Source organism: Pholcus phalangioides, unplaced genomic scaffold, assembly GCF_987345545.1.
Source record: "Pholcus phalangioides strain wild (caught in Gottingen) unplaced genomic scaffold, Ppha-v1.0 ptg000040l_1, whole genome shotgun sequence".
Lineage (NCBI taxonomy): Eukaryota > Metazoa > Arthropoda > Arachnida > Araneae > Pholcidae > Pholcus > Pholcus phalangioides.
In genome coordinates this window covers 6586652-6600920 of record NW_028301626.1, presented here as the reverse complement: position 1 = coordinate 6600920, position 14269 = coordinate 6586652, and positions in this window count along the sequence as shown.

The following is a 14269-nucleotide window of genomic DNA, read 5'->3' as shown; positions in this document are numbered from 1 at the left end:
ACACAACGGCATAAGATATCATGGAAAGAATTAAACGTTCAAAATGCAAATGGGCTAGACATATCGCAAGAAGACGGAACAACACATGAGCCACAAGTATTCTGGATGGTTGGATATTTTGCTTCTCGTGGTTGGATTATTTTGAGGTTAACAACGTTGAAAATCATCATTTAAGTTTAGTAGTTGTTATCGCCAATCACTTCTTTGCAAATTGTTAAAATCCATACTCTTCTTCTGTTATAATCGAATTTAAAAGGTGAATAAAAAGTTATAATTTTTTTTTTCTTCAAATATAAAAATTCTAATGTCAAAGATACAACAGAGATGTAAAAGATAGAACGTAGATGGCAGCATGAGTATCCGTGGCCATAGGCGTAAAGTTATTCAAAATGTTGGGGGGAGGGGGCCCAGTTTCAATGTAACAAAACTTGCCGTATAAACGAAGTTTGTACGCTCATACAGGTTAAAACGTCGTATAGATGCGAAAATTGTTTTACTGAATTTTTTTGAAAATGGCCCCTCTCCTTCTCCAGCCATAGCCCTTTTTTAAAGAATTTAATGGGGTTTTAATTTAAAATCATTGGTTTTTCTATTTCTGAGAGAGGCCGTGTATCCATGGACAAGGCCGCAAGTATCGATATGAACACTTTCTTTGAATCTCGTTGTCGGTATTTTCTTTCAAAAACAACAGGCGGCTCTATCGGAGTTAACCAATTTTAGCCATTGACCCTGTGAAGGGGCGAGACCGCGTCGGAGAAAACTTTTATAAACGATACATAGCATTGTCGCTACTGACATATCCGTAAAACAGGTATGACCATTAATCAGGGGTTTCAAATGCATACTTTTATTATACAAGGGTAAATTATTATTTGGCCGTAAAAGAGGAGTGACAGAATCTGAGAGGTGTCCGTTAAGAGGGGTTTTACTGTATAAGACAAACGAGTTAATTGTTTTCTCCCTTGTTAATACAACAGATACCAGAAACTGGCGAAGTGAGGAGATATCGATTTTTCAGGAAAGGAACTTTGCGAGCTATTAGTTGAATGTTGCCATCGTCCATTGCACGGAGCCATTCAGCGTATACTTACGCTCCAAGGAGAGGAAATTCTGTCTGTCATGATAGCTTAGTTGGTAGAGTACTCGTCCGGCAAACGAGAGACCGGGGTTCGTGTCCCCGTGAGGGCAGAGATGAATTTTCCTTTCCTGAAACACATCGATATTTCCTCACTTATCCAGTTTCCTGTATTTGTCGCAGTTGATTTAAACCTTCGGTTAACGTGTTTAGGGGCATTTCTTGTTAGTTCCAATTTTTATCCATATCTGTGGCAGGGCCGTCTTAAGCCGTCATGTGGCAGGCATCGTGAGCCCCCCGGGTCGAGTGATTTTTTTGAGGCCCTACCTGGCAAATTCGGAAAATATCAAACAGTTGTCATTTTTAAGAGGCCCCTGTTTTGTTGAAGCTCCCGGGCCGTGCCCAAGTGGGCCCATGCGTTAAGACAGCACTGATCTGTGATCAATCATCATTTTAAATCAGCGAAAAAATTAAAAAGTTGGCGACTCACAAGCTGGGATTTCTGTTAGAGTTCTGGATTAAAATTCCCCCCCCCCTCGCGTTCAATTAATTTATAATGTACACAATAATAAAATTCTCGTACCCCTCTGTGTGTGTATTGTGTTTCAATAGCCTGTGTTTGCCAATCGATAAAATTATTTGTGATTTGACCCTGGACAGATCATATATATCGATCTCTTGGGTCTATTATGGATATTTCCTTTTAATTCCCCACCCCCAACCCCACTGCAATATGTTTTGTCTCCCCCCCCCCCGTTTTGTATGGTTTGTGTTAATAAATTCTATTCTACACCCCCTCTACCCTTCTTAGCCCTCTAAATAGTGGGCCACGCGTCGAGGAATTGTTATTGTCCCGGGCTGGAGCCCTGTCAGCACGACCCTTGGGGGAAGGGGGGAGGGCATGGCATCCATCGCAAGAAAGTAGTGAGAGATGAGCAGACCTAGACATAATCTGAGTTCCCAAAAATCCTCCTAAAACAGTGGATCTCAACCTTTTCGAAACCGCTGCCCGATGAATCAAATTGCTATGGGTCTACGGCCCGGTCGGCAATAATTTATTCGTTCATAAGGTAATAAATAATTAATAAACAACCAAGTATTTTTAATTCCGTGCAAATTAATTGATTAATTAATTAAAACCATTCACACAAACAAATTGATTAATTAATTTAAACACTTTTAAGAGATAATTAATTTAAAACACTTTTAATCAATTTATGAGTTGAATTCATTATTATCTTACGGTCTTAATGGACTGTTAGACCGTTTTTCCTTTTTGGTACTGTATTAATAACGCACAGAAGTCAAAATAGTTACGTATGAACGAAGCGTTCCATCAGCAACTGCAAACATCCTCATATGAAAATATAATTGATCACAAAGCAATCGAAAGGTTCTAATATTGAATTTCATAGAATAATTTTGCAGAGTTTTCATTCACGGAGGGAAATGAAAATCTTGCCACACATTTACATTTATTTGTGCTGACTTACATCGACGTAGCACTTATTTATTAGCACGTTTTGTTAATAATTTAATGTAAACTATATTTTAATGTACTGACTGTACTGGACATACTAAACTTATTGGAGTTTTCAATGCTCCCGGTCTTAAATGAAGAATCAATTTAAAATTTCACATTCGGTAGAAATACATATTATGTATTTCTAGTTTTCTACGTCTATGACATTATCGCAGACGTATTTCTAAACTGACACAAGTCAAAAACTCATGCTGTGAGGAAATTGCGAAATTCTGTGAGTGGGATTAACAAAAAACAACTGAGTTTACACAACTCATAAATTTGCAAAAATTTATAGGCGTTGAGGAAAAAATGATTTTGGTACACTTTTGATGTTTGATATAGAGGACAGTGTGCTTAATCTTTCCAATTCTTCCATGGTCAACACATGAGTTTTTGATTTTTGTCACTTTAGAGATACGTGTGCGATATGTATTAAAATTAAATTGTTATTTGAATAAAAATTACTCGGCTAATATGCGAGTGACAAAAACTCACGTTGTCGTTGAAACCAACTGGCGGATTCGGACCTCCCACTTTATCAAAACTTTTCCTCTTCTTTTTGGCCTGAGTTGATGTTTCCACTGTTTAAAAGTACCGGGGAAAGGGTGATAATTCAGAAGAAAGTGACTCTCTTGATACATTAAATATTCAGCAGCAATTTTTGCCTCTTAAAAACTTGTACATTTTATTTCGCAAGAAATATCTTACTGTCAAGAGCGAATGAACTGACATTACCATTATGGACACCAAGCGCAGACGCTATGGCCTTGCAATTCTCTTTCATCAACTCCATTCGATGGCGCAGGTGCTATCAAAAATAAAAGTGTCAAAATGATCATTTAATCTCGCTGAAATAAACATCCAAGGTAATTATAAATAATGAGTTAACATGCAGTAAAGCAAGTGATTCGAGCCGGTCTCCATTGAACAAAAGTCATTGAACAAATGCATTTACCATCTTTACTTCAAAATAAGGAGGAAAGCTGGCAACACCAACAAGAACATAAGCGTAATTCTGATAACTCAGTTACGTTAGGGCCACGCATACACTTAGAATATTCATTCCTGCATGTACCAAATCGTTATAAATTCCGTAGAGGAATGTGTACTAGGTGCATGTTCGGTTAAGTAGTAGTAGTAAAGCAAATGTTTGGCAATTCAAGTTTGAAACAACTTTAACAAGGAACCGTGTCTTGCCCAGTGACGTATAGAGGACAGCCGTTTGACGAATTGAAAAATTTTGCCAAGAAAGATTGATTTTTACCTCAATTGCACAGTGCAGCACAAAAGTTCAGGCACAACACTAATTTTGAGTCAAGTTATTTAATGTAGATTGTGAGGCTTTATACATTTTGTGCAGTAATCTTGCCACAAATGATTAACACGTAACAAAAACAAAACCGAAATATCGAATATTTGCTATATTATAGACAAAAAAATGACAGTGTGTTCCACAAAAGTTTAGTCAAAATTTTAAATACTCTTTTTCAGAAATCATGTAAATAATTTTTGCTATTTTTGTGATTGTCATTGTTTTTCACAACACAAATACTCGATTTTGCATCGAAAGTACAAGGTTTTGTAGCAATTCTGGGCAAAAACCAGACCATGCTTTCTTATAATTGCATTTTTCACTTCTGAAACAGAATACATGTATTGTTTTCCATTGCCGCACACGACACGTGTAAGAGTACCTCATAAGTGTTCTATGGGGGGGGGGGGGCTGAGTTGGGGGTTACTTTACCGCACACCAACTCAAGTCACATATCGTCATACGGCAATTTCCAACCAGTGGAGTTGGGTTCGAAATTAAGGCGTCATCTTTCGGAGGTCAACCCCAGGCTAACCCAGAGGTAAAGAACTTGTTTCTGATGTTTTTGTCCGGATTCCAGCCCGTAGACCTTGACGGTAACCTTCAGTGGAAGACAAGCATGTTATTACTGCGCTACTCGGGCGCGGGAGGAGATGTTGAGGGCTGACCAATATAGGACAGAGACGTTTTTTATTCTGAAACGCATTTTTATTGACTTTGAGGTGTGGATGTAGACATTACGCAGCTGAAAATTCCATCCTGAACCACCCAATATTAATATTAATGGTAGCAAATGGCTTTCAAGTTTTTTTGGCACATTTCTGAATTCTCTAAGACTGTCATTTAACCGTTTAATTGGCAAAAATTGAAATATGCAAAGAAATTTTTTTGTTTGTCGAGTTATATAGAGTAAAAGAGGCCTTGAGTAAAAGGTAGAGTAAAAAGCCTTGAATTTGTCATTTTATGGGGGAAAATATATTGTTAGTATTTAAAAAAAAAATACGGGATGTTGCTTGTAAGCAACATTGCTAACTTATTATAGCATAAGAGGGACGGTATATATGTGACCATCTGCTGGCTTTTGTCGTCTACGAGCTATTAGACTGCCCATTTTACGGTCCCGTTGAGCAAATATACGTTCCAAGAAAGATATTTCCTGAATGTTTCTCTCGCTGACAGAACAGTCGTCTGGTATACGAGGAGTCCCGGTAGAATTTGTTTCCAAAAAATCAGCAACTCTACATAACAGTTTTCTGTATATCTTGAATAAAGCAAATGGAGGGTGGCATCATGTGTTATGCAATCGAACTATGTAGTTTAATTCGAATCCCAAGGGAACAGCAAAAAAATTCACATCGTCAAATTAATCTATATCGGGTCCGTAAAAAATGATTACAAATTACAACTTGATCATCAATATTTATTATATTAATAATTGATCTCAGCTACTTCATTACCTCTCCACCCCCCACGTTCTGGAATCAGCATCACTGTAGAATTTCTTGATGAGGCTCAAAGCCTAATTTACAGAAACAGTTAGTTACATCATCAGTTACGAAAGTGTTTGCCAAATTTTGTGTTGCCAGAGGTTGATATCAGGATACACACTTTCAATGCATTCCGACTGAGCAATGTTGCAATAGCATTAAATCAGTGGTTCTCGAACTTTTGTCACCCTCGGCTCCATTGTGCAATTCATGGTTCGTCTGCGGCTCGTCAGAATAGTCTGGTACGTATTTTCCCATATAAAAGAACCACTTCAAAGCATAAATAGGCACACGAATGAATATCTCCAGCTCACCGCGACATCCCTCACAAGGGTTGGCGACGCCCCTAAGAGCCACGACGCCCACTTTGAGACACACTGTATTAAATAATCAAAAAAAGTTACAAATTAGCATTTTTAATTCTTTCTATACGGACAGTCGTTTCGGAAATCGCTCACTGGCCGTCCAAAATTTTTTGACCGATCACTTCATCACGGATAATTTCTTTACAAATTTAGCCGCTGTGGTGGTCGAGTGGTTTTAGTGACGGACTCGCGATGCGAGGATCCGGGTTCGAACCCCACAGTGGTGGTCGGCAGAAGTTGGTTTTGTGTGGTTCCCAAATTCAAGGCGCAAATGCGAGCCGGTCTCGCCACAGAGAGCAACAGTCCTACAACGATAAATCATTCAATCATAACACTTCACTCATAGTTAGAAAAACTGGTGGCAGATGGCAGCACTACACATAACAAGCATTACAGAGACACAAAAAACTTCACGTCAGGTTTCACTACACGTACACGCACATTCCCGCATGTACCGATTCGTCGGGGGTTCCGCGGGGGGGGGGTGTGCGCGGGGTGCATGTGTGGTGTAGCAGTAGTAGGTAGGGCCTCCAAAAAAAATGGCTCGGGGATCCATGATGTTCTTAAGTCAGCCACCTCGTTGGGCAATTTGCCTGTTGTGGCGTTGTATTTGTATTGTATTGTATAGATAATGAGGTTTTGCCAGTTTTCAATCATCAAAACCATTAATTTTTTAGAACTGAGTTGATATAATATTGCAATAAATCCGACGGGAAAAAAAGCAAATAAAACTCTCTCGTACAAAGGGTGCGGTTTTCAAAGGAAGAAGGATTCTCGTTTTTTGTAGACGTATTTATCGTATTACCGTTAGACGTATTTACATTGCAGACGTATTTACCCCAGTATCATAAAACCTGAGGTTATCTTTACGACTGATCCGACAATTTCTTTCCGGTGACTTTGCTCAGAGAACAGAATGTTATCATGATTGTTCGAGCCAGGAGTCAAGGTCGAACAAAATGGCACCCACTGCGGGCCTTAATTAAGATTTGTCAGAATATTTTTTAACTTTTGTTTTTAAATATTTGCTGGTTAACAAATTGGTGGTGGTGGTGGTTAACCCACACGGGTAAAGGGCTTACATCCCAGAAGGGACAGAGCTCGGGTCGTGTCTGGTCTGACGGTTAACAAATCGGTCAGCAGCCAATAGCCCTGGATAATGAAAATTGAACAAATTTGGTCGAGAGAAGCAACGTATGACTGCTTGTGGATTTCCCCCCAACTGTCATACTTAATAATTTGCTCAAACTAAAATCATGATCTCCCCCCCCCCCCCCAATTTCGAATTATTAAAAATGTTCGAAAAAAAAACGAACTAAACAAGGAACTAACAATGAATTAGTTAATTACTGAAAGAGGAGTTCGTAAAAGTTCGAATCATCCAATTCCAATTAACCACGTTCGAATCAAGCAAGTCCCACTGTATGTACCCTTGGCCGCATTTTACTGGCGAATGGTTGATCTAGAGCAGTAATTCCCAACGTGGGTGTTAACACCCCCCTATGGGAGATGGAATGTTACAGGGGGCGGCAGAAGCTACGGATATAACATAGGATCCTATGGGTTAGATTGCGTTGGGGGGCGATGATCTAGACCTAGAGGCAAACTTCCTATTTGAAAAGAGGTACCCAAATAACGTGCAAACCTCAGACACTTCATTCAAATTACAAGGGACTCTATAGTCATTCAAATAAAAAACTTTCATATGGATACTCTGTCCTAAAAAAACCCAATTAGAAAGTTATGGCGCTGTGTCTCTCGAGGCAAAAAAAAAAAAAAAATCGATCATTTGATCATTTTTGTCGCACCACGGTCATTTATCTGCACACGAGTGCTAATTAATTGCCGATTCCGAACGGCAGGCTTGTTTTTTATACTCATCGAGAGGTTGGTGCGCTAACCCCTCGATGGGGGAACTTCTGCGGTAGCAATTTTTTGCTGCAGTCAAGTCATCGTTTTTGTTTTACCCCTGTGTCAGGAACGTTTTCTGACAAGGACGAACCAGGTATCGAACTCGCGACACCTCTAAGCATCCTTTGGTACTTTAGGCGAGTATCTTATCGACCTGGGCTACCGCGCCCAAAAAATAAATCTACGTTTTTAAGTGCAATATTAGCCACGATATTTGAATTCAAAAATCGAAGAAAAGTTGGGAAAGAACAACGTTAGAGGAAAAGAAACGCTATTAGTTTATCCAGTTTTTCCCCAACTTTTCTCCAATCTTTGAATTCAAATATCTCAGTGAATATTGCAATTAGAAACGTGGAATTTTTTTGTTGGTGTCAAGAGAGACAATTCAACAACTTCCCGACTGGGTTTTCGATGACAGGGTTTCCTCATGAAAAGTTAATTTTTCATTTGAATAACTTTACAATCCCTTGCAATCCCAAGTAGCACAAAGATGTAGATCTGTATCGTAAAATTTCAGTTTGCAATATTGATCTATATTGGGCCACGATATCGTTCTGGCTGAAAAAGACAGTCAGAGATAAATAATCTATACCAGTGATTCCCAACGTGGGCGTTAACGCCCCCTGGGGAGCGATGGAATGTTCCAGGGGGCGGTCGAAACTACGGGTATAGCATAGAATCCTATAAGTTGGATTGCGTTGGGGGGCGTTGGGAGAAAAAAATTTCTGAAGAAGGGGGCGATGGGACAAAAAAGGTTGAGAACCACTGATCTATACCGTGAATGTGATATATGCAAGTACTTCAACTTATGGGCAAGTCATCGTTTTTGTTTTACCCCTGTGTCGGGAACGTTTTCTGACAAGGACGAACCAATGGCCGTCCTTTCAGAAGAAATGGAAAAAAGTAGTTTTCCTGAGGTGGGCTTGAACTGGTTTGAACCATCGAGCTTAAATTGCTGTAGGGAGCATCCAGCCGCCGTGACGGCATCGAATGCAAGGAAATCACGTAACTCAGTGAAAACACAGTTCGTACCTAGCTATTTCCCCATTGAAATGTGCGGTTCAGTTTCTAAATATTGCGTTTTAAAGATTAAAAAAAGATATAGAACTCACATCTTACGATGAAAAATGATTAAATTATTTATTTCATTAACACTGGAATCATTTATTTCATTAATTCTGAAAATTTTCTTTCATTAATTCTGGAAAATTATTTCCTTTGTTATTATTTCTTTCATTAATGCTGAAATTATTTCTTTCATTGATTCTGAAATTATATCTCATTAACTGTGGAGTTATATCTCATTAATTCTACAATTTTTTCTTCCATTAATTTTGGAAGTACCTATTACCTTAATTCTGGAATTATCACTTTTTTTCATCATTCTGGAAAATTATCTTTCATTTATTCTAGACTGTTTTCTTTCATCAATGCTGAAATTATCTTTCTTTAATTCTGGAATTATCTTTCTTTAATTCTGGAATTATCTTTCATTAATTTTATTATCTGTTTCATCAAAAATGCTGAAATTATCTTTCATTAATTTTATTATCTGTTTCATCAAAAATGCTGAAATTATCTCTCTTACATTAATTCTAGATTATTTCCTTTCATTTACTGTTTTAAATTCCTATTTATGCTATAAGAAAATAACGGGGAATCGTGTGTGTGTTTTCACCGAGTCACGTGATCTTCCGACGAAAGATGTTGGGGTGGGGGGACCGTTTTTAGTACTGCCAGGCGGAGGCCGCTGACGTCATACTCCCTCCAGTCAGGACTTGGCTATAGTCAGGGCTAACGAGAAAGAGGGCTATGGCACTCGGAGCAGAAACGACGATCACGTGACCAACTGGGTCCCAGCTTTTTTCCCTGGTCCCGAGTGCGCCCGTAGCATGGCTTTCTTGCAAAACATCCTCTGCAATAGCCAAGTTCTTCCAACTTTGCAGAACATTCCCTGCGATCTTTTGCAGCATATAAAAATACGCATTCTGCTTGTAAAATATGTTCTGCTCCAAACCGTATAAAGAGAAAAATAACACTTATATAACGAAATATGAAGACCCCCCTCCCCAACGTCAAAGGTTGAGTCGACTGATCTAATATATATACGTGTATGAATAGACATCGCACCCCTTCCCAGACTTTCAAGTCTATCTGCCTATGATCTTTCACGAGCCCTTTTTATACGGAGTTTATAGCATGAATAAAAATAATAGTACTTGCCCTGGGACCTCAGACTAGAGCCATGTCAGCCCTACCCTTGTGAGAGCCATGACATATTTAATTAAATTCTATAACTATAGTCAGTTATATACTTTTACAGTTCAATGCATCTGAAGTTCCTTTTCGTTTACAGTTTAGTAATACACTGCTCAAAACAAGTAGGGGAGCACATGGTTTTAACAAAATTACGCAAAGATGTATACCGATAAGTAACATAAAATGAATCATCCATAATTTAAAGCCTAGCAGGAAACGGAAGAAGAAAACTTCATATGCAAATCAAAGTTCATGACGTCAAAAACCGGAAAAAGGAGATAAGGGCAGATATCGGGATGTTGCAGGAACGTCTGTTTTACTGCCGTAACTGTGAAATTCGATTGCGCAGTATTTTTTTTCGAGACAAGGTGACTTGAGGATGTCTCAACAACGTGATTTACCGGAATCCGTGGCATGGCGTGTTATAGGCAGACTGGAATCCAGGCAAACACAACCTAGTGTCGCGGACGCTGTTGGAGTCGCCAGAAGTGTTGTTGCAAGGCTGTGGAATCGATTCCAAGAAACAGGAAATGTTAGACGTCGACCAGGGCAAGGTCGGCCACGCGCCATACAGCAACTGATGACCGGTATGTACGGTTAACAGCCCGTCGAAACAGAACAGAGAATGCTACGCAGCTGCAAAGACGGTTGCTCTTGGCAACAGGACGAAGGGTGTCCAGCCAAACAGTACGTAATCGGCTTCATGAGGGAGAGCTCTATGCACGTAGGCCAATGGTCTGCATTCCGTTGACCCCACGCCACCGTGCGGCCCGAAGAAGATGTGCTGCTGAACATCGAGATTGGGAGCAACATGATTGGAGCCAAGTGCTGTTTACAGACGAGTCCCGATTCAGTCTGGAGTCTGACACCCGACGTGTTCTGGTATGGAGGGACAGGGGCACTCGAAATAACCCCGCATTCGTTCGTGAAAGGACACAATACAGACGATCTGGTTGGATGGTATGGGGTGGAATCAGCATAGGCGGACGTACGACCTGCATATCATTCGGAATGGCACTTTGACGGCCCGAAGGTATGCAGACGAGATACTGCGACCTCATGCTATCCCTTACGCTGGAGCCATTGGAGATTCCTTTGTTTTCCAGGATGATAATGCCCGACCGCATAGAGCTCGTCTGGTGGAGAACATGCTTGAAGCTGAAACAATACAGCGTATGGAATGACCAGCGTGCTCTCCTGACCTGAATCCAATCATGCTCGGACAACGCATTGTTGCGCGACCAAGGCCGCCTGTTACTGTCCGAGACTTGCAGATTGCACTTGTTGAGGAGTGGAACAGTATTCCCCAAAGTCTGATCGATAACCTCATCGCATCCATGGCAAACAGGTGTGCAGCAGTCTTAGCTGTTCGAGGAGATCACACGCCCTATTAAAACTCATGCATCCTGTCTAAACAGTACTTTTTTTATCGTTTACATGTAAACAAATTGTTGCCCTAAATCATCTTTTCATGTTTTTTCCATATTTTTAAAGAATTAAAGCTTAATTCCAAATTTTTTTACGTCTTTTTTCGGTATTGCGCATTGATACGCGTGTACTATCCATTGTATGCCAATACGTGGCTGTCTCGCACGGTTTTCTTCACTTTTTTGCTTGCTCCCCTACTTGTTTTGAGCAGTGTAGTTTAAAGAATAAAAACTGAAACATTTTTTGTTACCCTTAAAATTGGCATAACAAACCGCTGAAAATACAATGCACCGGTTTACCTGTTTTTGATAGCTCCTAAACTTCGTAAACTCTAAAAATAAAGATATCTAGAAAAGAACCCTTCAAGTAAATTTTTTCAGGTTCACCAAGTATTATATTCCAATGCATTTTCATAACCCGCAAATGACAATCTATTCGTCAAACACATTCTGAAATCAAGTTTATTTGCATTAGCAATACAAGATCTATAGCCTAATTCCATGTAGTAAAGTACAACTTTTTGCACATTAAAGAAATTTTTTAAACTGCTTATTAAGAGTGAAAAAATATTAAAATAAGAGAGAAAAAAAATTAGACAGAGAAGTGCATAAAATTTTTATTTTTCAATAATTTAATGCATAATTTATTAAAAAGTTGAAGTTTCGCAAGAAAGAAAAAGCACCGAAGTGTTGAAGCTACCAAATACTACAAATGCAAACAACTTTGCAACATAACCCCAGTTGCTCCAATTTTCCCCACCCCAAACCCCAAAAACAAACCACTCAGGTGGGTGGGTATCTACATGTTAAAATGATAGAACCCCATCATTTTTGTCTTGAACATGGAGGATATTTATTTTTGTTCATTGTTTGCTGTTTTGCAACCAACTTTGAAAATTTTTCTAAACATGAGTTCGATCAAATACCATTTTTAAAGAAAGTTCTTTCTAACTAACGCTAAATTTTTCTAGAAGTAAAATAATTGTGTAAGCATATTATTACCTTGATATCTTAAATAATGCTCAAAGGAAAACCTATCTTAAAGCAGTTCTACGTTTGGTAATTTCAAAGTATTTTCTACTGAAACTACATATTCTGCTTTATAAGCTCAAAAACCAAATAAAAGTAATAATAATCTTTCAGGTTGTTTTAATTTTACTGTTTGAAAAAAAACATGCACACCAAAATATAGTATCATATTTTAACGTTTATAAGGATAAACAAAAAATATATCATCCTTTCCAGAAGAGGAAAACGTCAACTACCTCACTTACTTTCTTTCTGCAATAAACATTACTTACTTGGAATAAAGGGCCTTCAACTCACTCACAATAAAATGTGTGACAGTGTTTTGCAGATCACTGTAATGACATCAAGAAATCTACGTGCACGATTTGACACTCACACGAATGAAATCACCACTCAAAACATTGGGAACGATCAGAAACATAATACTTGAAGCACTGGAACGAATCTAAAACACACCTGGCCATGCCCCAGTCGAAGATAGGGCCAGCGGGAATCTCGTCAATCAATCCACGTGCATCACTAATCAGATGACAAGGCATCAAGAGACCGCAGGAGTCATAGTATCTCCAGCTGTTTAAGCCGCACTCGATCACAGGCTCGGTATGAACAAGCGCGTGCCATCACCGACCCGCAGCAATACAGCAGAAGTAATAACGTCGAGATAGTGAATGTCCCCATCAGGCCCCTTTCACACGGAGCGGATGCGAACGCGGGTCCGCATACCCTTGCACACGAGCACTAAGATGCGGGTGTTTCGCCCGCATCTTTAGTGCTTCATCTAAAGATTTTGAAAAAAAATCTGTCTTTTCGGAAAAATATGAAAGAAAAATTCCAAAAACATCCAATGTTCGAAAAATAAAATCCAAAAACATCCAAAACATTCGATGTTCCAAAAAAAAAAAATTCAGGAGATATCAAAGACTTTGTAAGTAGAAAAAAAGGGGAGGGGTGGAGACTTTCAAAATGTCTGTGCTTAGAAATATTCACAATTCTGTCTTAGGCCGGGATTACACTATAAAAGTTCGTTTATAAAACTTGAAAAATGCAACCAATAGGCGGATCAGTTAAGTTCGCTCGAATGTAACAGATGTGTTTATTGGTTGAATTTAAACTTTTATAAAAGATCTTTTATAAAACTTTATAGTATAATCCCAGTCTCAGAAGGAAGCAAAGGGATAGACGTATGTGGGTACATCATATTAGATGAACAGGGACCCTCATAAGGTGTTTTTAAGGGTATTTATGGCAAAATAATTAAAAAAATTCCGTGCAAAATTCCGTTAAAAAGTAGCCAAAGATGCGGACGAATTCGCTCCGGACGACGCGTCGTCCGGTGAAAGGCCTCTCACTGATAATGAAAATTGCTCTGAGATCGTGGGTCGTCTCGCCCAGTGCGTGTCTCTCAATATTAGTGAGAGTAATATCGAGGCTGCTCATCGCGTTCCAACATATCGTCGCGATGTTTATCTTCCCATCGTAGTCAAGTTTTTCCGGCGATCACTAAGGGACAATTTTCTTGCTCAAGTTAGATCTTTACGGCTTACATCGGCAATGATCGGCTTCCCAGGCGAACCCGTGAAGATTTTCATCAGTGATCATCTTTGCCCTGAACGGAAGAAACTTCTCGCGGCTGCCAGAAAGTTCAAACGCGATCACTCCTGGAATTACCTATGGACTACAAGCGGCGTAATTAAGCTACGAAAAGACGCTTCATCTCAAATCATAATTGTGGATGATCTCGAGACGTTGAAGAACATTTAGTGTTAGTGGTGTGGTGGTTCTCCGGATTCTTCAGTCCATTCCAGACTGAGTACTTTTCCGGAACTGTTTTCTTTACAGGAGTGCATTGCATCTAACAATCTATCCAGAAATACAGTTT